Source organism: Callorhinus ursinus, unplaced genomic scaffold (assembly GCF_003265705.2).
Source record: "Callorhinus ursinus isolate GAN/ISIS: 27379988/994484 unplaced genomic scaffold, GSC_fseal_2.0 scaffold9, whole genome shotgun sequence".
NCBI classification, from domain to species: Eukaryota; Metazoa; Chordata; class Mammalia; order Carnivora; family Otariidae; genus Callorhinus; species Callorhinus ursinus.
Genome location: NW_027397071.1, coordinates 10,594,055 through 10,618,777, shown reverse-complemented (window position 1 = coordinate 10,618,777; position 24,723 = coordinate 10,594,055). Strand labels below are relative to the sequence as shown.

At 37.8% G+C, this 24,723-nt stretch overlaps 2 pseudogenes; both read left to right on the top strand.

Moving 5' to 3' along the window:
* Nucleotides 1-281: 281 nt before the first annotated feature.
* Nucleotides 282-2,162, top strand: LOC112824453 (importin subunit alpha-1 pseudogene; annotated as a pseudogene).
* A 4,119-nt stretch (nucleotides 2,163-6,281) lies between these two features.
* Nucleotides 6,282-6,676, top strand: LOC112824318 (cytochrome b5-like; annotated as a pseudogene).
* Nucleotides 6,677-24,723: the final 18,047 nt, after the last annotated feature.

The following is a 24,723-nucleotide window of genomic DNA, read 5'->3' as shown; positions in this document are numbered from 1 at the left end:
ATCTAAAATTATTGTAGAAGTGCCACTCTTATTCAGATTATTATAGGCTTAATTAATTCTCCCTTATGAAGGATATCACTTGGCAGTTATTTATGGAGCACCTACTAGATGCTCAATTTATATTTTAAATAATTAACAAATTACCAAAAAGCGGGTTGCTTAACACAACAGAAATTTATTCTCTCATAATTCAGGTCAAAAGTCTGAAATCAACACACCGTGTTTGGGGTGATCCGTGGTGGACGTTTTGAGGGCAGCTGTCCTGCAGCTTGCACGCCCCGGACCGCCTCCTGTGGAAGCCTGAGCCGGCTGTGTAGCTTTCTCCCTTTGTCTCATAACCATGTCCACCAACGAGAATGCTAATTCACCAGCTGCTCGCCTTAACAGATCAAGAACAAGGGGAAAGACAGTACAGAAATGAGGCGGCGCCGAATAGAAGTTAATGTGGAGCTAAGGAAAGCTAAGAAGGATGGCCAGATGCTGAAAAGGAGAAATGTAAGCTCGTTTCCTGATGATGCTACCTCTCCACTACAGGAAAACCGCAACAACCAGGGCACTGTAAATTGGTCTGTTGATGACATTGTCAAAGGCATAAATTGCAACAATTTGGAAAGCCAGCTCCAGGCTACTCAAGCTGCTAGGAAACTGCTTTCTAGGGAAAAACAGCCCCCCATAGACAACATAATCCGGGCTGGTTTGATTCCAAAATTTGTGTCCTTCTTGGGCAGAACTGATTGTAGTCCCATTCAGTTTGAATCTGCTTGGGCTCTCACTAACATTGCTTCTGGGACGTCAGAACAGACCAAGGCTGTGGTGGATGGAGGTGCTATCCCAGCATTCATTTCTCTGTTGGCATTTTCCCATGCCCACATCAGTGAACAAGCTGTATGGGCTCTAGGAAACATTGCAGGTGATGGTTCACTTTTTTGAGACTTGGTTATCAACTATGGTGCAGTTGACCCACTATTGGCTCTCCTTGCAGTTCCTGATATGTCATCTTTAGCATGTGGTTACTTACGTAACCTTACTTGGACACTTTCAAACCTTTGTCGCAACAAGAATCCTGCACCCCTATTAGATGCTGTTGAGCAGATTCTTCCTACCTTAGTTCGTCTCCTGCATCATGATGATCCAGAAGTATTGGCAGATACCTGCTGGGCCATTTCCTACCTTAGTCATGGTCCAAATGAACGGATTGAAATGGGTGTGAAAACAGGAGTTGTGCCCCAGCTTGTGAAGCTTCTAGGAGCTGTTGAATTGCCCATTGTGACTCCTGCACTAAGAGCCATAGGAAATATCGTGGCTGGGACAGATGAACAGACTCAGGTTGTAATAGATGCAGGAGCACTTGCTGTTTTTCCCAGCCTCCTAACGAACCCCAAAACTAATATTCAGAAGGAAGCTACGTGGACAATGTCAAACATTACAGCTGGTCGCCAGGACCAGATACAGCAAGTTGTGAATCATGGATTAGTCCCATTCCTCGTTGGTGTTCTCTCTAAGGCAGACTTTAAGACACAAAAGGAAGCTGTCTGGGCTGTGACCAACTATACAAGTGGTGGGACAGTTGAACAGATTGTATACCTCGTTCATTGTGGCATAACAGAATCATTGATGAACCTCTTAACTGCAAAAGACACCAAAATTATTCTGGTTCTGGTTATTCTGGATGCCATTTCAAACATCTTTCAGGCTGCTGAGAAACTAGGTGAAACTGAGAAACTTAGTATAATGATTGAAGAATGTGGAGGTTTGGACAAAATTGAAGCTCTACAAAACCATGAAAATGAGTCTGTGTACAAAGCTTCATTAAACTTGATTGAGAAGTATTTCTCTGTAGAGGAAGAGGAAGATCAGAATGTTGTGCCAGAAACTACCTCTGAAGGCTATACGTTCCAAGTTCAGGATGGCACTCCCGGGACTTTTAACTTTTAGATTGTACAGCTGAGGCAGAAAGTTGTTTGTTGTGTACTCTGTTTGGTAGAAGTTTGTCTTACTGTTTCTCTACTAAGAACTCTTTTTAAATGTGTTTTGTTATTGTAGCACTTTTTACAACAAAACTCTACTTGACCAGTTCCAAACTGTACAACCTGTATGAAGCTCCTCCTCAGTGGGTTTCTTATTTCTATGTAGAATCTCCTCTCTTGCAGTGTCCTGTAAATAAAGATTAAATTTTTTTTAAAAAGTCTGAAATCAAGATGTAAACAAGGTCACCTTCTTCTGGAGGCTCTAAAGGGGAATCTTTTCCTTGTCTCTTTCCCAGTATCTAGTGGTTGCCAGCAACCCTTGACTTCTAGCTGCATCATTTCAATCTCTGCTTCCATCCTCACATGGCCTTTATGTGTCTCTCTATGTCTTTACATGGTCTTCTCAAAAGGACACCAGTCATTGGATTTAGAGCCAACTAGTTCAGGCCCTACTATGACCTCATCTTAACCAATTACATCTGTAAAGACCCTACTTCCAAATAAGATCACATTCTGAGGTTCTGGGTGGCCATGAATTTTGAAGGAAACACTACCCTGTACAAGTAGTAGTGATATTTTGTATATCTTGAAAGAAATCTTAAAAGAGAAAAAATAAGATGGTTCTCCTTTATGGAACAAACATGGAAACTGAATATATTATATTCAGAATAGACAAATACCAAAGTAAATTCAACTGAGTCTTTTTATTCTACTTTATTTCACAACCATGTGTATATACCTTACCTTGTTCTATAATGGTTTTGAGGTATCTTACAATAAAAACACTTAGTAATATGCACAATATAAAATGTATGTGGCTCACTGTCAATAAATAGTGTATACTTTTTGTTGAGACCCAGTAGAATTAGAGACTTTGTAATAAATGAAGATAAAACCCTCTCTATAAATGCAATCCCCAAAATTCCATCACATAAAATTCATAGTTGCACTATTGCAATGTTAAAGAAAGCAACCCTTTTCAATTAATCTTCCAGTTACTATGTGTTTTAATTTATTTGCTTTCATTTATGAAATGTGTAAGAAATAGACCAATTATTATTGAGAAAGCCCCAAATAATCATAAAGTCATTTTCTGACACTTTACCCTGCAGACGATAATAACCTTAACTGGTCCTTAGTTGAGAATTGCAGCCAGGTGGAGGATGGGAGCCAATTGCCAACTGAGTTCTATCTGAATTCATAGTATGTCAAAGACATTATCACAATTTTTAGAGTAGAAAGTCAAGACCAGAGAATGCTAAACTATAGATGATATGGGGAAACATGGTCAGTAGCACAATTCTTATTATCAGACAGAAGAGAACACATCATCAGCTCCTTGGGAGAACCAAAATTTTATGTAGCAATGAGTTGTTTAAAAAATGTCTCATTGAGTGATGAAAGAAGATAATGTCCTTCAAAAATTCCCAAAGAAATTGCAGTAACAGGAAAGGCTGCTTCTTGTCAACAGTTTTGTTAAAGTGGAGACCATAATGCTAAGACACAACTCAGCCAAGGCAGTTTTGGGAATGGCCAAGATAACACAACCCCAATAATTGTGTCAGCTTATTCAAGGACAGAAGTGAGGAAAGTAAGCTATTGCAGATGACTGGACAGAAGGAAAAAGTGGCTCAGCCACAATAGCAAGACATACACAATACACATGGGAGACACCCCTGAAGCACCAGGTTCTGGTGAACAGGGGACATTGCATTGCAGGGCACTATAGCTCCTCTTCTTCATAAGGCCACTACTTTCAAGAGCAGGAGAAGTAGCTGATGTTCCTAATACATATAGACATAGAGAGACAAAATGAGGGGACAGAGGACTGTGTCCCAAATGAATTAATAAGACAAAATCACACCAAGAGGCCTAAATGAAATGGAGATAAGTAATATGCCTGATAGAGAATACAAAGTAATGTCCACAAAGGTACTCACTGGACTTGAGAAAATAGTGTAGGACATCAGTGAGACCATTAAAAAGAGGTAGAAAACATAAAAAAAGAACCAATCAGAGATGAAGAACTCAATTAAAACTACACTAAATGGAAAAATAGTAGACTAGAAGAAGCAGAAGAACAGATCAGCAACCTGAAGGGACAGAGTAATAGAAAGCAATCAAGCTAAACAGGAGAAAGAAAAATAATAATAATAAATGAAAATAGACTAAGAAAATTCAGTAACACCATAAAGCATAATAACATTCACATTATAGGGATCCCAGAAGGCAAAGAGAGAGAGAGGGGTAGAAAAATTTCTTGAAGAAATAATAGCTGAAAACATCCTGAATCTGGGGAAGGAAAGAAATCTAGATCCAGTAGGCAGGACCCCTGAATAAAATCATCCAAGGAGGCCACACCAAGACACACAGTAATTAAAACAGCAAAAAGTGATAAAGAGAGAATTTTAAAAGGAGCAAGGGACCAGAAAACGGTTAAATACAAGGGAAACCCCATAAGGTTATCAGCTGATTTTTCAGCAGAAATTTTGCAGGCCAGAAAAAAGTGGCATGATATACTCAAAGTACTGAAACAAAAAAAATCTGCAGGGGCACCTGGGTGGCTCAGGGTTGAGCATCTGACCCTTGATTTTGGCTCAGGTTGTGATCTTGGAGTCGTGGGCTTAAGCCCGTGTTGGGCTCCATGTTCGGTGCAGAGTCTGCTGTCCCTCTCACTCCTCCTCCCCCCACTCATGCTCTCTCCCTCTCTCTCTCAAATAAATAAATAAATAAAATCCTTAAAAGAAAAAGAAAAAGAGGAAAACCTGCAGCCAATAACACTCTCTCCAGCAAAGCTAACATTCAGAATAGAAGGAGAGATAAAGAGTTTCTCAGACAAACAAAAGTTAAGGAATTTATCACCACTGAACCAGCCCTACAAGAAATGTTAAAAGGGACTCTGAATAGAAAGGAAAGGACCTAAGTAGGAGTAAGAAAGATAGGAAGCACAAAAGCAGTAAAATTAAGTATAGCTATAAAAATCAGTCAAGAGATTCACAAAATCAAAGGATGTAATGTATGACACCATATACCTAAAATACTTGAGGGGGGGAGAGGAATAAACAATGGATTCAAATTTAAGCAACCATCAACTAGATATAGACTGCTATATGCAGAAGATGTTATATAAAAACCTAATGGTAACCACAAATCAAAAACCAGTAATAGATATGCAAAAAATAAAGAGAAAGGAATCCAAGTATATCACGAAAGAAAATCAGCAGATCATGAGGGAAAAGAGCATGAGAAGAAAAGAACAGAGAAGAACTACAAAAACAATCCTAAAACAAATAACAAAATGACAATAAGTTCTCACCTATCAGTAATTACTTTGAACATAAATGGACATCAATGAGACCATTAAAAAGGGGTAGAAAACATAAAAAAAGAACCAATCAGAAACGAAGAACTCAAAACTACACTAAATGGAAAAATAGTAGACTAAATGCTCCAATCAAAAGACATAAGATAATGGAATAGATTAAAAAAGCAAGACTCATCTATAAGCTGCCTACAAGAGTCACTTTTTAGACCTAAAGACACATGCAGATTGAAGGGATGGAAAAACATTTATCATACAAATGGAACTGAAAAGAAAGCCAATAGCAATACTTATATTAGGCAAATAGATGTTAAAACAAGGACTGTAGCAAGGGACAAAGATGGACATTATATAATAATAAGGGGAACAATCTTACAAGAAGGTATCACAATTGTACATATTTATACACCCAACATGGGAGCACCCAAATACACAAAGCAGCTAATAACAAACATAAAGGAAGCAATCGATAGTAATACAATAATAGTAGGGGACTTTAGTACCCCACTTACATCAATGGATATATCATCCAAACAGAAAATCAACAAGGAAATAGTGGCTTTGAATGACACTTTGAACCAGATGGATTTAACACATATATTCAGAACATTCCATCCTAAAACAGCAGAATACACACCTTTTCAAGTGCACATGAAACGTTCTCCAAAATAGATTAGGCCCAAAACATGGCTCAACAAATTCAAAAAGATCAAAGACATACCCTACATCTTTTCCAACCACAGCAATATGAAACTAGAAATCAACCACAAGAAAAAAATCTGGAAAGAACATAAATACATGGAGTTTAAACAACATGCTACTAAACAATGAACGGGTCAACCAAGAAATCAAGGAAGAAATAAAAAAATACATGGAGGTGGGGCGCGGGGTCAGGGCCCCAGAAATGTCCCGGGCCAGCTACCTGAGACACGTGCTCCTCTCCTCCGGGCTCAGCTAGTATCTGCACAGCCTGAGGCTCGCCGGGTTCTGAAATGGCCAAGCAGTCAGACCATACTGTCAAGTACTGCACCCTACAAGAGATCCAGAAGCACAACCACAGCAAGAGCACCTGGTTGATTCTGCACTACAAGGTGTAAAATTTGACCAGGTTTTTGGAGGACCATCCTGGTTGGGAAGAAGTGTTAAGGGAACAAGCTGGAGGGGATGCTACTGAAAGTTTTGAGAATGTGGGACACTCTACAGATGCTAGAGAGTTGTCCAAAATGTACATCATTGAGGAACTTCATCCGGAAGACAGAGCAAGCCTTTGGAAACTCTCATTACTACTGCTGACTCTAATTGCAGCTAGTGGACCAACTGGGTGATCCCAGCCATTTCAGCACTGGTGGTAACCCTGATGTATCACCCCTACACAGTGGAAGATTAAACACATTCTCAGAAGCCATTGAAAGAAAAGACTGCTTTGGATCAGGGAGAAAGAAGCCAATGTTAACTGCTTCAACTGACAGAAACCTTCACCTGAAAAATAATGTTAATACACCTGTTTCCCTTTTCTCCTACTTTGAACCAAACCAAAAAGAACTCTTCTGTTCTTTCTACTCCTGAACTCTTAAAATGTGCCTGTTGTTCATCAACTTTTTTTTGATGTTCCATCACTACATAATCTACTCATTGTAGGCATGATCTTTAAAAATAGATCTGGCTTTTAAAATTAAAAAAAAAAAATACATGGAGGCAAATGAAAACACAGGGGAGCCTGTGGTTCAGTCGTTAAGTGTCTGCCTTCGGCTCAGGTCATGGTCGCAGCGTCCTGGGATCGAGCCCCATGTTGGGCTCCCTGCTCGGCAGGAAGCCTGCTTCTCCCTCTCCCACTCCCCCCACTTGTGTTCCCTCTCTCACTGTGTCTCTCTCTGTCAAGTAAATAAAATCATTTAAAAAAAGAAAATGAAAACACAATGGCCCAAAATCTTTGGGATGGAGCAAAAGCTGTTCTAAGAGGGAATTTTTATAAGTTTACAGGCCTCCTCAACAAACAAGAAAAATCTCAAATAAACAACCTAACTCTACATCCACAAGAGCTAGAAAAAGAATAACAAACAAAACCCAAAACCAGTAGTAGGAAGGAAATAATAAAGATTCGAGCAGAAATAAACAAAATAAAAACGAAAGAAATAATGGAACAGGTCAATGAAATCAGGAGCTGGTTCTTTGAAAAGATCAACAGAATTGATAAACCTTTAGCCAGACTCATCAAAAAAAAAATAATTATAATAATAACGAGAGAGAGAACTCAAATAAAATATCAGAAATGAAAGAAGAGAAATAAGAACCAACACCACAGAAACACAATTATAAAAGAATACTATGAGCAATTATATGCCAAAAAATTAGACAACCTAGAAGAAATGGATAAATTCCTAGATACATATAACCTCCCAAAACCGAATCAAGAAGAAATAGAAATTTGAACAGACCAATTACCAGTAATGAAATTGAGTCAGTAATCAAAAAATTTCCAAGAAGTAAAAGTCTGGGACCAGATAGCTTCACAAGTGAATTCTACCAAACATTTAAAGAAGAATTAATATCTATTCTTCTCAAACTACTCCAAACAATAGAAGAGGAAGGAAAACTTCCAAATTAATTCTGAGGCTTACATTACTGCTATGAAAACCAGACAAAGACACTACAAAAAAGAGAACTACAGGCCAATACTCTGATGAACATAAATGCAAAATCATCAACCAATTATTAGCAAACTGAATCCAACAATACATAAAAAAAAAATTCACCACGATCAAGTGGAATTTATTCCAGGGATGCAAACATGGTTCAATATTCATAAATCAATCAATATGATACATTGCATCAACAAAAGAAAGGATTAAAAAACATATTATCATTCAATAGATGCAGAAAAAGTATTTGACCAAATACAACATCCATTCATGATAAAAAAAACCCTCATAAGTTTAGAGGGAACATATTTCAACTTAACAAAGGCCATATATGAAAAATTATACTAAAATTATACTCAATGGTGAAAAACTGAGGGCTTTTCCCTTAAGATCAAGAACAACAGAAGGATGCCACTCTCACCATTTTTATTCAACATTGTATTGGAAGCCCTAGCCACAGCAATCAGATAAGAAAAGGAAATAAAAGGGGTGCCTGGGTGACCCAGGCAGTTAAGGGTCCAACTCTTGGTTTCAGCTCAGATTGTGATCTCAGGGTCCTGAGATCAAGCCCCACATTGGATTCAGTACTCAGCAGGAGTCTGCTTGGGTTTCTCTCTCCCTCTCCCTCCACCCCTCTGCCACCACTCGCACTCACTCATGCTGTCTCTAAAATAAACAAATCTTAAGGAAGGAAGGAAGGAAGGAAGGAAAGAAAGAAAGAGAGAGAGAGAGAGAGAGAGAGAGAGAGAGAGAGAAAGAAAGAAAGAAGGAAGGAAGGAAGGAAGGAAGGAAGGAAGGAAGGAAGGAAGGAAGGAAAAAGAAAAGGTATCAAAATTGGTAAGGAAGAAGTAAAATTGTCACTGTTTGCAGATGGCATAATACTATGTATAGAAAACCCTAAAGATGCCACCAAAAAACTACTAGATACAGAAATCAATATACAGAAATCTGTTGCATTTCTATACCCTAATAATGAAGCAGCAGAAAGAGAAATTAAGAAAACAATCCCCTTTAAAATTGCACCCAAAATAATAAAATACTTAGGAATAAACTTAACAAAGGAGGTGAAAGACCTGTACTCTGAAAACTATAAAACACTGTTGAAAGAAATTGAAGATGATACAAACAAATGGAAAGATATCCCATACTCATGGATTGAGAGAAAAAAATATTGCTAAGATGTCCATACTACATAAAGCAATCATCAAATTTAATGCAATCCCTATCAAAATAGCAACAGCACTTTTCAAAGAACTAGAATGAATAATCCTAAAATTTGTATGGAACCACAAAAGACACTGAATAGCCAAAGTAATCTTGAAAAGAACAAAACTAGAGATATCACAATCCCAGATATCAAGATATAGTATAAAGCTGTAGTAATCAAAATAGTATGGTACTGGCACAAAAATAGACAAATCAATGGAACAGAATAGAGAGCCCAGAAATAAATCCATGATTATATGGTCAATTAATATTTAACAAAAGAGGTAAGATTATGCAATGGGAAAAAGACAGTCTCTTCAACTGATGGTGTTGGGAAAATTGGACAGCTACATGTAAAAGAATGAAACTGGACCACTTTCTCACACCATACAAAAAATAAACTCAAAAATGGATTAAAGACCTAAATGTGAGACCTGAAACCATAAAAATCCTAGAAGAAAGCATAGGCAGTAAGTAATTTCTCTGACATCAATTGTAGTAACATTTTTCTAGATACATCTCCTGAGGCAAAGGAAACCAAAGCAAAACTAAACTATTGGGATTATATCAAAATAAAAAGGTTTTGCCCAGCAAAGGAAACAATCAACAAAACTAAAAGACAACCTACTGAATGGGAGAAGATATTTGCACATGACATATCCAATAAAGGGTTAGTACCAAAAGGGTTAGTTCTTGTATATAAAGAACATATACAAATCAACACACACACACACACACACAAATTATCCAATTAAAAACTGGGCAGAAGACATGAACATACATCCCCTCAAAGAAGACATACAGATGGCCAAAAGACACATGAAAAATGCTCAACATCATCATCATCAGGGAAATGCAAATCAAAACTACAATGAGAGGGGTGCCTGGCTGGCTCAGTCAGAAGAGCATGTGACTCTTGATCTTGGGGTTCTAAGTTTGAGCCCCACACTGGGGCTAGAGATTACTTAAATAAGTAAATATCTTTAAAAATCTACAATGAGATATCATCTCACACCTGTCAGAATGGCTAAGATCAAAAACACAAGAAACAAGCATTGGCAAGGATGAGGAGAAAAAGGAACCCTCATGCACTACTGGTGGGAAAGCAAATTGGTACAGTCGCTGTGCAAAACAGTAGAGAAGTTCCTCAAACAATTAAAAATAGAACTACCATATGATCCAGTAATTCCACTCCTGGGTATTTACCCAAAGAATACAAAAACACTAATTCAAAAAGATATATGCATTCCGATGTTTATTGCAGCATTATTTACAATAGCCAAATTATGGAAGCAGTCCAAGTGTTCATAGATAGATGAATGGATAAAGAAGTATACACACACACACACACACACACACAATAATATTACTCAGCCATAAAAAAGAATGAAATCTTGCCATTTGCATACCATATGATTTCATTCGTATGTGGAATTTAGGAAATAAAACAAACGAACAAAGGGAAAAAAAGAGACAAACCAAGAAACAGACTCTTAACTACAGAGAACAAACTGGTGGTTATCAGAGGGGAAGTGGGTGGGGGAAATGGATGAAATAGGTGATGGGGGTTAAAAGTGAACTTATCATGATGATAATGTATAGAATTATTGAATCACTATACTGTACACCTGAAATTAATATAACACTGTATGTTAACTATGCTGAAATTAAAATAAAAACAACTAAGCAGAGAGTAAAGTTATATATATTTTTTAAAGATTTTATTTATTTATTTGAAAGAGAGAGAGAGAGAGAGAGAGAGGGAGTACATGAGAGGGGGGAGGGTCAGAAGGAGAAGCAGACTCCCTGCTGAGCAGGCAGCCCAGTGTGGGACTCGATCCCAGGACTCCAGGCTCGTGACCCGAGCCGAAGGCAGTTGCCCAACTGACTGAGCCACCCAGGCGCCCCTAAAGTTTTATTTTTAAGAAAATTAAAGAATGTAGGGATGCCTGGGTGGCTCAGTCAGTTAAGCATCTGACTTGATTTTGGCTCAGGTCATGATCTCGGGGTTGTGAGGTAGAGCCCTGAGTTGGGCTCCACGCTGGGCATGGAACCTGCTTAAGATTCTCTCTCTCCCTCCCTCTGCTCCTCCACACCTCCCTCTCTCCATTCTCTCTCTCAAAAAAAAAAAAAAAAAAAGAATGTAAATAGAAGTCTGGACAAATACTCAAATGGTTCCTGTAAGAAAACTCAGGATTTTCCTCAAGAAATAGTTCTGGGGCCTCAAGTTCAAAACAATAAATCCAAGGGAAAAAAGCTTTGTCTTCCCTAGCTTCCTATCTTCTGAGACCTAAAGATAACACAGGAACAAACCCAGAACAATAGAGAGAACAGAAGTGGATGAGAGATTAAAGCCAATATGTGGAAAATGGAAAGAGGCTAAAAACCTGTGGTTAGATAATAGAGAACAGGCAGTCCAGAATATACAGGAAGGAAATTCAGTGTAGGAGAGGGTCAATCTCCTGGCAGAAACCCACAGAAGCTCCAGACAGCGTCGGCAGGTGCATCAGAGGGCAGGAGTCAGAGGGGAGGCTAAAACAGAGGGACTGGTTGAAATTGTGTCTAATACATGACTGCACCACACACCAACCAACACTCCCCACCCTCCTCTCCCATTTCTAATACATGGAATACCAACTAGCATTTGACTCCTGCTCCCCCCAGCCTCCCCCCAAAAAAGGTTTTTTGTCATTAAAAAACTGAATAAACTGAGGAGAATTAGGAATGCTCAGGCTGGATGCCAGTGCCCCAAGTAAAGCTCTCTCTAGTCTTGCATTTTGGAGTGCCAAATCTCCCCCCTAAAAATCTAAAAGGTTCCAGAATTCTACCCTAAAATGAAGACAACCAGTGGTTAAGTCTATTTATAGAAACACCAAGAACTTGTGCTTCTCATTCTTCGGTGTGATATACTTCTTCTGGGAAATGGGTGCACAGCCAGGGACTTGAATTCCCAGTCTCTCCTGCCCCCAGGTGTAGTCATCTAACTAGTAGACTGTGAGTAGAAGGGAAGCATGTCACTTCCAGCCAGGGATTCTGAGAAAGTAGGTGTGCCTTTTCTTGTTTACCCTTCTGGCAGCTGGAAGCAGAAGGCACCAATGTTCAAGGAGATGTTAAGGGAAATAATTCTGGGCCTCTGAATTATCACATGCAAGAAAGCCACCTGCCAAACAGGGGCATTTGCACTGTACTATGACCCAGATGAGAAATAAATCTATTGTGTAAAGCTATTGCAATCTGGAGGTTTATCTGGGTAACTGGCATTCCCATAATCAGTGACTCCCCCTCTCCATGTACACAGAGGCATCCCACAGGTAGACAGACCTATGTATACAACAGTCAGAAACTCCTAAAAGCTGTCTAAAACAGTCCCATTCTTAAACATGTTGGGCAACTCAAGATCTCAAGAGAGAAAACAAGCGACATAAAAGAGGAAGACTGAGATACATAGTACATGCCCTTATCTTAGGAAAAAGTAGAGATTATGGGAAGAGAAAAATTAGCTTTGAAATTTTTTAATTAGCATTATCAGATAAATTTGAAAAGATATTGCTTCCACAAAGTTCAAACTGGATGCTCCTACCTCTCATCTTGACCTCCCCAACACATACCAAAATAAAAATCCAAAAGAAGACTTCTTAGAAATTAAAACATATACTTGCTGAAATTTTTTTAAAAATCAGTGGAAGAGTTAAAAAAACAAATTCTAGAACCACTCCTAAGACATAAAGCAAAAGATAAAATGAGAGAAAACTTTAGAAAAAAGATCAAATAAATCCCAAAGTTTCAATATCCAGCAAATATAAGTTCCAAAAAATAAAAACATGGAAGAAAGAAAGACCATTCTTGTAAACATGTATGTTTCCATAAATATGTAAACATACATATTTATGTTTATGTATATTTATATATTATATTGTTATTATTTTATTTTTTCCTAGAAGCAATGGATGATTAATTCTCATACAGTAAATTAAAGGAGATTTTAAGTCACTAAATGAATTCATCAAAATGTTTGCTGAGTAATGTTAAAATGGTACCCCAATATTCTCAGAAAAATTGCACTTAAGCTGAGTAGCTTGATTTGGACCCCAAATGGCAGAAAAAGATATACAAGTAGAAAAATTATATAAATTCAGTTAAATCTAATATATGGCTTAAGGGAAACCCTCGTAGCATTTTTCAAAATGACTTACAGATTTTATTTTAGTAAGACATAGTGGAGAGGAAATGGTTTAAAATATGTCATCAATTTCTTAACTAAGCACTGCCCTTCATTTTGAAGGAAATGATACAATTTCAAATCAGAACTTCCTTCTCAAGAAGTGGTATGAGGACATAACATTTATTCAACATGCAATCTTCAACAAAAATAAAATTTACACAACTCACTGGGAAACAAAATGCATGTGGAATTTATCATGTTAATCAATGTCATTCTCCCTGGGTCACAAATGTTATAGCTAAGAACAAAACAACATAATGAAAAGTAGAATAAACCAGTCAAGTTTATAGTTACCCTGATTTTTTAATTCACAAATAAAATATAACTTTCCAAACAAATTCATTCAATAATCATGATCACACTAGATTTCATTCTAATTTATCAAAAATGGTTAAACAACCACATATCAAGAGTCTTCCACACAGTGAATTCCGTTTTGTTAAGGAAAAAAAAAGAAAACAAGTAGTCCTTAAATTTTCTTAGCTCTCTATAATATATGCCTAAAATTAAAGCTTTCCATATAAATGGAAACTTCCATAAAGTTTGACATATATAGGTCATTCCTTAACTCTGGAGGAAGTATATATATATATATATATATATATATATATATACACACACACACACACACACACACACACAGGAAGATATGTACATATACAGGAGGATATACATATCCTCCAGAGGATATATACATATACAGGAGGATATATATATATATCCTCCAGAGTTAAGGAATGACATAAGTATTCCTAGTAAAAGGAGACAAATGAGTGCCAAGCAAAATGAATGAAAAAAGATCATCTAGACATAACATCACAAAATTTTAAAATGCCAAATATTAAGACTTTTTTAATTAATTTTTTTATTGTGGTAAGAACATATAACATGAGATCCACTTTCTTAGCAAATTTTTAAATGAACAATAGACTATAGGCTTGTTAACTATAAGCACAATCTTGTTCAGCAGATCTCTAGAATTTATTCTCTAGAATGTATTCATCTTGCATAATTAGAATTTTATACCTGTGGGACATCAACTCCCACTTTTTCCCTCCTTCCAGCCTCTGGTAACCACCATTCTCTCTGCTTCTATAAATTTGACTACTTTAGATACCATGCAGTGTCTGTCCTTCTGTGACTGGCTTACTTCCCTTAGCATAATGTCCTCAGCATTCACCCATGTTGTCACATGTGTCAGGATTTCCCTCTTTCTTATGGCTGAATAATGTTCCATTGTATGTTTTTTTGGGTTTTTTTAGGTTTTTCTTAATCCATTCATCCATCAGTGGACATTTAGGTTGTTTCCACATCTTGGCTATTGTGAAAAATGCCGCAGTGAAAATGAGAAGAGAAAATCTTTTAAAGCCTTTAGAGAAGAGCAAAAAAGTTCACTTACCGAGGAACAGTAAACTACCATCAAACTGCTTGTCAGTAATTCTCATGCTTAGAAGATAGTGGAACCAAACCTTCACAGTTCTGAGGACAAAAAAATGTTTGAATACGGAATTCTGTGCTCTGCCAAACTATAAATCAATGTAAAGGCATACTAAAGACATGTTCAGATTTACAGGTACTCAGAAATTTCATCTCCCATCTGTGTTTTCTGATGAAAATTTATTGTTTTTTCAAAATATTTTATTTATTTATTTAATTATTTGAGATAGAGAGACCAAGAGTGAGTGAACAAGAGAGACTGAGAGTGAGCAAACGAGAGAGCATGAGTGCGGGAGGGAGAGGGAGAGGGAGAAACAGGCTCCTCGCTGAGCAAGGAGCCTGATGTGGGGCTCAGTCCCAGGACCCTGAGATCATGACCTGAGCTGAAGGCAGACGCTTAACTGACTGAGCCACCCAGGCACCCCAAAAATATGTTTAATATATTCCAGAGAAATGAGGTAGAAACCAACAAAGAGGGAGATATGGAATATAAAAAAGGTGGAACTAACCCAGGAGTCTAATGCAAAACAATTCCAGGGTGAAGCTGTGCATAGGATTTACAGTCTAAATCGGAAGAGGAAGTCAGTGGGTCTCGAGTGCAATGTCTTCAAGAAGAAAAATGAAATGTAGTCTGTGCAAAAGATACAATGACTATAGAAATGGATGGTATCAGTAATATGGTAAAGAAAACATGTATTTTTTTTTCTCAACAAGATACAAACAAAGACAACTGGAAATTCCAGGCTACCTTGGAAACAATTAGAATTACATTTTTAAAAATTTGTGATAGGGGCACCTGGGTGGCTCAGTCAATTAATCATCCAACTCTTGATTTTGGCCCAGATCATGATCTCAGGGTTATGAGTCTGAGCTCCACATCGGGCTCTGTGCTGGGCATGGAGTCTGCTTAAGATACTCTCTCTCCCTCTCCCGCTGCCCCTTGCCCCTGTCCTCTGCTGGGGCACATGCAAGTGTGTGCTCTCTCTCTCCCTTCTCCCTCTCTCTAAAAAAAAAAAAAAAAAAAGGAAGACAGCTAAAATGTGGCATAACTTTAAGCAATTTCTGAAATTATAAAAGAAAATGCATTTACTGTGGACACTAAAACATTCTTCTTCAAGGAGCCCAGAGGTCATGACCTTGGACCTATTTTTGTTTAAATGTAATTTTTGCACATTATTTGGCTATGCAATTTTAAATAATTAATTAATTAATAATTAATAATTAAGTAGGAAACTGTTGATTGTTGACTTTCAGGATCGACCTATCAATAGCACATGAAAGCTAGGTTACAATAAAGAATGAGGTTGGCATTAACCTTGAAAACATAAAAACAAGATTATGGATGGCAGAATATGGTAGGTAGAAGAAACGGGAGAAGAGCTGAGAGTTTCATCAAAGTATATCTAGAATGTGACTACTTCTCACCAACTCTACAAGTAGCCCCTGCTCAGAACTACCGTTATCTCTGTCTGGGTTACTGCGATAGCCTCCCAATCCAGCCCCTGCTTCCACCAATGCCTTCCTATACATATTCTCAACATGGCAGCTATACGAAATATTTCCTTTTTTTCACGATTTTACTTATTTATTTATTAGAGAGAGAGCAGGGGGAGGAGCCGAGGGAGAAGGATGAGTATTCTGAGCTGAGTGTGGAACCAGAAGCAGGACTCAGTCTCCTGACTCTGAGATCATGACCTGAGTTGAAATCAAGAGTCAGATGCTTAGCCAACTGAGCCACCCAGGCGCCGCCCCCTGGAAGCTATATAAATCCTTCTAAATACAAGTCAGACCATGTTATTCTCTGCTCAGAACCTTTCAATGGCTTGCCATTGCACCCACAGCAAAAGTGAAAAATCCTTATATTGGTCCCTATGGCCCTATGTCAACTCACCCTCTGTTATCTCTCTGACCTCGTCATCCACCATAGGGCCCTTGGCTCACTCCATTCCAGCCATACTAGCCTCCTTGCCGATCCCCTGAATGTGCCAGGCACACTCCTGCTTTGAGGCATTTGCTCTTGCCTCTGCCTGAACTCTCTTCCCTAAGATATTCACAAGGATAACTCCCTCCCTGCCTTTAAGTCTTTACTCAAACATTACTTTTCATTGAGGCCAAATCTGACCACCATTTAAAATTGTTACTCCCACCTCCCTGATTCCTGATTCCTCCTACACTTATTCTACTTTTTTTTTCTCATTAAACATGTCAATGTCTACTATATAATTTATGTGTCTCAACATCCCTTCCCCCACTAGAATGTACAGGCCAATGAGGCTGGGATCTTTGTTTTGATCATTGAGCACTTAGAATAGTGCCTACCATCATAGCAGATATTCAGTAAATAATCGTTAAATGAATAAATATAAGAATAAATATAAGAATCAAGAGATATTATATAAGGCTATTGAGATAAAACCTAGAGGTTTAAGTATATTATTTAGAAATATAAAAGCAAATGATAATAAAACTATAATATCTATCAAAATTCAAGAAAGGACAGTTGAATCTTTGTTTTTATTACAGGCAGTGAATAGATAATGTTTTTTAAATTGAGAGGTCATGAAGTGGCAGCAACAGCATATAACTGGAAGTTGAGTGGTTATTCATGGACTACTCAAAAGAAAAGGTTATTAAAAGTAGATGGTGCCTCCATGTGTGTATATATGTTTGTTATAAGCATAGAAACAAAGACTTGAAGGATACAGACCAGATTACGTGCAGTTATAACTTCTTAGGAGATAGTTTAAAGGAATAAAATCAGTAATTAGTAAAAATAATTTTAATCTTTTTATCAAATAAAGGAAGGTTATTTATTTGCCTCTGGAAAGGAAGACTAAAAAGTAGGGACAGAGAGCTGTTGTTTTTCAGTATAAATTCCTCAGTTCTGTTTTATTTTTGTCATGTACATGTACAACTTTGATAAAAATTGGAGGGAAATAAATTAAAAAGAAGAAAAAGAATAAACAGATCTAGTTTTCCTCTAGCACGAAACAAATATCCAGTAGGTTCCCAAAGCACCATCTCATTAAGGCCAAGATGTTGTTGACCTTGGGAATTTTCACAGCAGGTGCTTCCAGTTGATCACAATGGCTATAAAAAGTAAAATGGGTCGCCTGGGTGGCTCAGTCTGTTAAGTGACTGACTCTTGGTTTCAGCTTAGGTCAGGATCTTGCGGTTGTGGGAATGAGCCCCCTGCTCAGCTCTGCACTCAGCACAGAGTCTGCTTCAGATTCTCTCTCTCTTCTCTCTCTCTCTCTCAAATAAATAAATAAAATCTTTAAAAAAATAAAATGAGATGAAATAACATTAAACATTTGGATTTAAGCACTTTAACTTCCTATATACCTGTATGATTTTAAAGTGTTCCTCTATTACCTAAAATAGTCTCTATTTGAAAGCAAAGGCCTCCTCTCATATCAACCTGCTAAAGAATTAGTCTAGTATTTTAGCATTTGACTTCATTTTCTCCTTTCTAGATCATGTGAGTTGGCTTTGCCTCTTTATGAGTTTGCCAAAAGCAAAAGTAAAATGCCAAACCAAACGTCTGTCACTAAACAGGAGATTTAGTACTTTTACCTAAAAGAATGTTTGTTACAACAGGAATGCTGTAATCATTAAACCAAGATGAGGCCCCAGCCCAGGCCAATGGTGTAACCTTAGACACCAAGGACTCAGGGAACAAACTGCTTCTTCTCACAGAATCTTCTTTTGCAGTGCTGTCAAGAACTGGGAGGAAAGTTCTGATAATGAGGGGCTATGCTTATCTACACAGGGTTCTACAAAACGCAAAGGCTAGATTACCCTAATACCTGAATAGGACTGCAAAATTAGCTAACATGGTACGTTAAGAGGAGAGAAAAGAGTGGCTAGCTTATATCCATCATTTATCTTTACCTTGTTAGAGCTCTATTCAAAACATTTGAGCATAAATATACAAAATGTTCATAATGATTTAACTCATAAAATAAAAATCAACGCTTAAAAAAAACCCAAAAAATAAAAACAAACAAACAAACAAAAAAAAAAACACAAAGGCTGGGACTAAAAGCCCTTAGCCACTCATTGGTCAGCCCTGGCATCTGATAGCAATGTTCTTCCAATTCCTAGCAAGGCTGCAGAGGTTGATAAAGACACTATCAGCAAGACCTCAGGCAGAAGAGAAATTCTGGTTCTCAACACTGATCTTATCACCACAGGGTGGAAAAGAACACAGTACCAGTTAATACCAAAGAACAAAAGTTTCCTTTATCTCCACAGTATATCACTAGGATGGGAAAGCCGTTACCCTGCTTATAAAGATTACCTACAGCAAAGGTAGGTGACAAACCATTAAAGTCACTTAAACCAGTAAGTGCTAAAATTTTATCTGTGCATTTGTGTGTGTGCTTTTGAAAAAGAAGATCTGAAAACTATATTGCAGCCCCTACTAGATAAGTTTATTATGTAGTTTATTGAGTTTATTAAACAGAACAATTAAATTTTGGAGGACATCTATCAGAGATAACAATGCTAGTTTTAGAATTGTTAATATCATGCCATTTTTTCTGACATTTATTTTGCAAAGATTGATTGCCCGTTGAGGTCATTCTTGGTTCTTGAAAGAAAAACCGTGTTATCACACAATTACCTACCCACCCTGCCCCATTTTCTAAAATGGTGGGGAAAGGGTCAGAAGGTGATTTTGTTTTAGAGCATTTTCAATTTCAGAAAAACTACTGTGGTGCCCAAATCTTTCAGTGCTATTAAAATGCAGACTTTAAAAAGCATCAGCAACCAGAATCTTTATTAAGCGTGTATACAATTCCCGTCCTTCTCAATCTCAATAATCTCAATTCCATGCAGATGTCCAAGTTGGAAACTTGGGAGTGATTCTTGCCCTCTCCCTCCACTTTTTTCTCCATATCCAATCATCCCCTACAAAGTCCTATTGACTATAATTTTAAAATATATCATGGGCACCTGGGTGGCTCGGTTGGTTACGGATCTGCTTTCAGTTCAGGTCGTGATCCCAAGGTCCTGGGATCAAGCTCTGAGTCCGGCTCCTTGCTCAGCGGGGAATCTGCTTCTCCCTCTCCCGCTGCCCCTGCCTCTGCTTGTGCTCTCTTTCTCCCTCTCTCTAATAAATAAATAAAATCTTTTAAAAAATAAAATAAAATATATCATAAACCTTTCATGCTCTCTAGTTAAAGATATTCCAAGTCATTGCTATCTCTCATTTGGGCTGCTACAACAATAATTAAGGTAAAAATAGCAACAAATACTTCCTAATACTTACTTTGGGTCAAGCACTCCTCTAAACACTTTAATGTTAGCTCATTGATTCCTCTTGACCACCCCGTTAGGTGTTCTGGTACCTTACCACTCTAAGATGGGGAAACTGATGCACAGAAGAGTTCAGTGACTTGCCCAAAGTCCCACAACTAAGGAGGTGGAGAAGCCAGCAATCACCTCCTAACTCGCCCTCTGCAGTCACACCTGTCAGCCTCTGGTCTGATATCCACTCAGCAGCCAGTGTGATTATTCAAAACAAGTAACCTTTACCCAGGACCAGAAACTTTCTTAAGGGGAGAACAGAAAACAGCTTTCTTCTTTTCTTCCCAAAAGCCTGATCAAATCAGCTCTGCAGAAAGTTTCTTTCCTAATGCCTAGGGAAAGTCCCTTACTTTTTTGGTATGCTCAGTTAATCAAAATTCTTATTAGTCACAAAGTAGTCTCAGTTCAATAATAAAAATGCTCAGTCCAGTGTCTTAGTTAAAACTCTGAACTATATTGCAGTTAATGCTTCCTCCTACTACCCCCCCAAACTGCTCAGGCTGGAGGCCTTTGCAGAGGGGATCAGCAAAACTTCATTCTCTCAGCAGGCCTTTGGTCAGCCGGGGGTGGAGGGGCCAGAGAAGGAAGAGAGATAAGGGGTAGGTCTTGTTTGACAGGCACACATGTAATCTAGCTCTGGTATACTCTGGCCATGGCAGGTGTTTAAAGTTGACTCTGGCTCTCAGGGTTGGTTTTATGAGCACCTTGGATATCCTCCTGTGAGTTCCCTTGACTACAGCTTCCTTGAAGTAGGCAAAACCTCTACCTGAACTGGACACTTATGCAGGAACCCCAGCCCCAGCCTCACCTTCGGTGTCTGATGGCACAACTGTGGCCTCTTTCTGCTAAGGTTGTCTGGTTTAGGCAGAAGGCCTCCTGGACATGATCCCATTTTAAATAACCCAGGCACATACTTCTACCAAGGGCTTCATACCTTTAAGATGCCAATGAAAGGATTATAGTTACTTTCCAAATGCAGTTCTTTATTCTGAAGCCAGTAAACTATTTTCCAAGTATTTCTGTGTTCCATGGAATCCAGGGGATCCAAGTCAAACTCTCCATCTTGTCCACTTAAAGCCTTCCTCACTAAGCCTGAGGTGAAGTAAAAACACCTGTACTACCAGTCTCAATGGGTGTAGAGAAGACTCACAACGCATTGAAAAATTTTTCCATGGGAAACTTCTAAATCTCAACTAGCTTCTCAGCCCCTTCGGTTTTAGCCCTTTTATACCCCTAAGATAGGCAGGGGAGTAAGGATCCACAGAACTAGTTTTTAGCACCTTCTCTGTAATCCTGCCATGAATGATCTGACTCTTAACACTTCACTTTGGAATGTGGGGGTCATTGAAAGAGTCAGCTGAGTCTGAGTCAGCAAGAGTCCTGTTTTAACATCCTATTAGAAATATTAAAATACCATGTCTTTCCACTGCTATTAAGATTAAATACTAACTCTTTAATATGTTCTATGGTGTGCTGCATGTTCTTTCCTCTACCACTCTTTGTCTTCTCATTTCTCAGCTCTCAGTTTAAATATTATCTCATTATTACAAAGGACTTTCCTGAAATCTCTCCCCACCTTTACTCCATTACTCTCACTCATACATACTATTTTATTTTACAGCATTTATCACAAGTTATATAATCCCACAAAGCAACCTCCTATCTTTTCTTAGCTAGGATTCTGAAGCGTGCCAAACAAGTTACTAGTTTGCAGTCATATGGCCAGAGACTGCTTAGCTATTTACCAAAGCATTTCCATTTTCCTCCTAGGTATACAACTGGACTACATTTCCCAGCCTCCCTTGCAGTTAGGGGCCACCATGTGACTAAGGTCTAGCTAATGGGATATAGACAGAAAATGGGATATAGGCAGACCACTTCCATAAAGCCTTCCAAGTTTGACTCAGTTACAGTTGTGGACCTCATTTAGGAAACCCAGATATAAGGGGATTCTAGCACTTACTGATTGTATAACCTTGAGAGAGTTCCATAATCTCCATGTGTTTCAGTTTCTTCATCTGTAAAACAAAAGAATAATATCTACCTCACTGAATGGTGAGATTTGAACAAATGAATACGTGAAGGTGACAAAACTAGAACAATGCCTACTACATAGTAAGTGCTCAATGTATGCTGATATTATTACTGTTATTATGGATAATAATACCAGCAAACATATGGAAGAACAGAAATACAGATTTGCAAAGTTCAAACTGATATGGTAGAAGAAACAGACATTTTTCACTAATAAAGGAATTTAAAAATCATAACCAATAAACGTGTGTTAGGATTAACAAAGCAGGGTTTGACTACATGAGAGGTAAGAAATCTCAGAGAAATTTAGAATTAAAGTCTTAGAAACCTCTGCCAATTAAAGATCAATCAGAAATGAAAGTAAAAGAATTCTGAAAATACAGCATAGACATTCATATTTGATTAACAACAACAAAAGAATCAGCTTATACACAACTTTACAAGAACACACCTACAGTGTTAAGTCAAAGCACATCTGTATCCTTCAATACAAAATGTCACTCTAATCAACAAGGACAGATGGGATACATTTCCTCGTGCCCTTGTCCCTTCTGGACCACATAACCACAATATTCCCCCTTTTACTAATAACTATCTGGGAGGCAGCAACATCCCTCTTGCTCTAGCCCCGGCTTATCACATTAGTGCAAGGCCGAAACAAAGATTTCCACAAATGAACATGTGTGATTAAGTAAAATACATGCTAAGAAATCAAGTCTGCACTAAAAATAAAGCCAAAAAATTGAAGCAAATCACTGAATAATTTTGATAAAATGTGCTTTTAAATTCATTTATGCATTTACCTCAGTTTTCTTTCCTACATGTCACTGGAAGAATTTATTTTATTTTATTTTATTTATCATCACATTATTTTGCTTTTCTTTTTGCTTCATAGTAAAAACAACAGGATGAGATTATGCTACAGTCTTCTTTGGCCAAACTGATTTGCCAAGCATGTAGCAGTCTTCTTGTTCCCACAGAGCAACCTCCTATCTTTTCTTAGCTAGGATGCTGAAGCGTGCCAAACAGAGGAAATGATACTGGGTGTCTCAGCGTACCTTTAGTCTTGGCCTTCCTCTCCCTCAAACAACAACAACAAAAATAGCTTTTTATAAAGATAGCTCTTAAGATTCGAAGGAGAATGTAAAACGTGTGAAGTTAAATATGGCATTAAAGGTATCAGAATAAATAGTAAGCTTACTGCATAGTCCTACTATAATTCTTTTCACACTGAAAATTAAAAACCACAGATATGGAGGAAGGTCCTGCTTAGAACATTTTGTGTTATAAATGGACTCACTTTAACAGATCATCCCTATCTACCTAGTTAGAAAGTACTCTATCTAGTAAAGCAATTATTTAATCCTTTAAAAAAAAAAAAAAACCTTTTTATCTTAACCAGTTCTACTGAAACCTGAATATTGTTTCTTAGAAAAATTATACAAATAGGGCGCCTGGGTGGCTAGTTGGTTAAGCGACTGCCTTCGGCTCAGGTCATGATCCTGGAGTCCTGGGATCGAGTCCCGCATCAGGCTCCCTGCTCAGCAGGGAGTCTGCTTCTCCCTCTGACCCTCTCCCCTCTCATGCTATCTCATTCTCTCTCTCAAATAAATAAATAAAATCTTTAAAAAAAAAGAAAAAAAGAAAAATTATACAAATAAAAATTATGCTTTCCAACTGGGAAATTATATTTGATTGCATTAGTCATGATAATGACAGCACCTGTCCCTGGGCTGTTTATTTGAACTATATTAACCACACCAGATTTAATCTAGAAAGCCCCTGAGTTTAAGTATTCAAAGAACATGTAAGCTAAAAGCTTAAGTCAAGCCCATCCATGGATGGGCACTTTCGTTGTTGTTGTTAAAGATAAAGATCTTTTGTGTTATTTTAAGAATCTCCTTTGTTAAAGATTTTGAATGCAGTAAAAAAAATCTATATACCTCAGACACTTGGCTAACCAAGAAGGTCAGGTTAAGGTTATAAGAGGCATTTGTCCAATTTATCAGTCTGAGAACATAAATATACTTAAATAATGAACGAGGGAACATTGAATATAAATAATCTGGGAACTCATTATTATCACAGAGCAAAATTCAAGATGTCCCCTAGTACACTTCCCATTTTCATCACTGGCTTCAGTTCAATCTTCAATTGAATATATATATATATATTTCCAGAATATAGTATAAATATATTTCTTCCTTACATGAGCATATTTTCTACAACAGTCTTAATCTGTTTCTCCTCCTGCATTCCCTAAATTAGCTTGAAGTACCACCATCCTCTTTGTCATAGAGACCCATAATACTGGAGTAATTTTTTTTTACTTGCTCCCCTTATTCCAACACCATATGCAATAGATTTCCAAGACCTATTGATTCTAGTTTTACAATAACCTCTCCTGAGTCCTCTCTCTCTAATGCCCCTGCTGATATCCCAATTCAGAGCCTATGGTCTGCACTGCTATAATAACTAACCTTCTGACTGGCCCCTCCATAAGCCTCTCCCTAGCCCAATGTATAATCTTAAATACTCCTGTCAGGGCAATGTTCCTAATGAACATCTCTGATTTTTTATTAC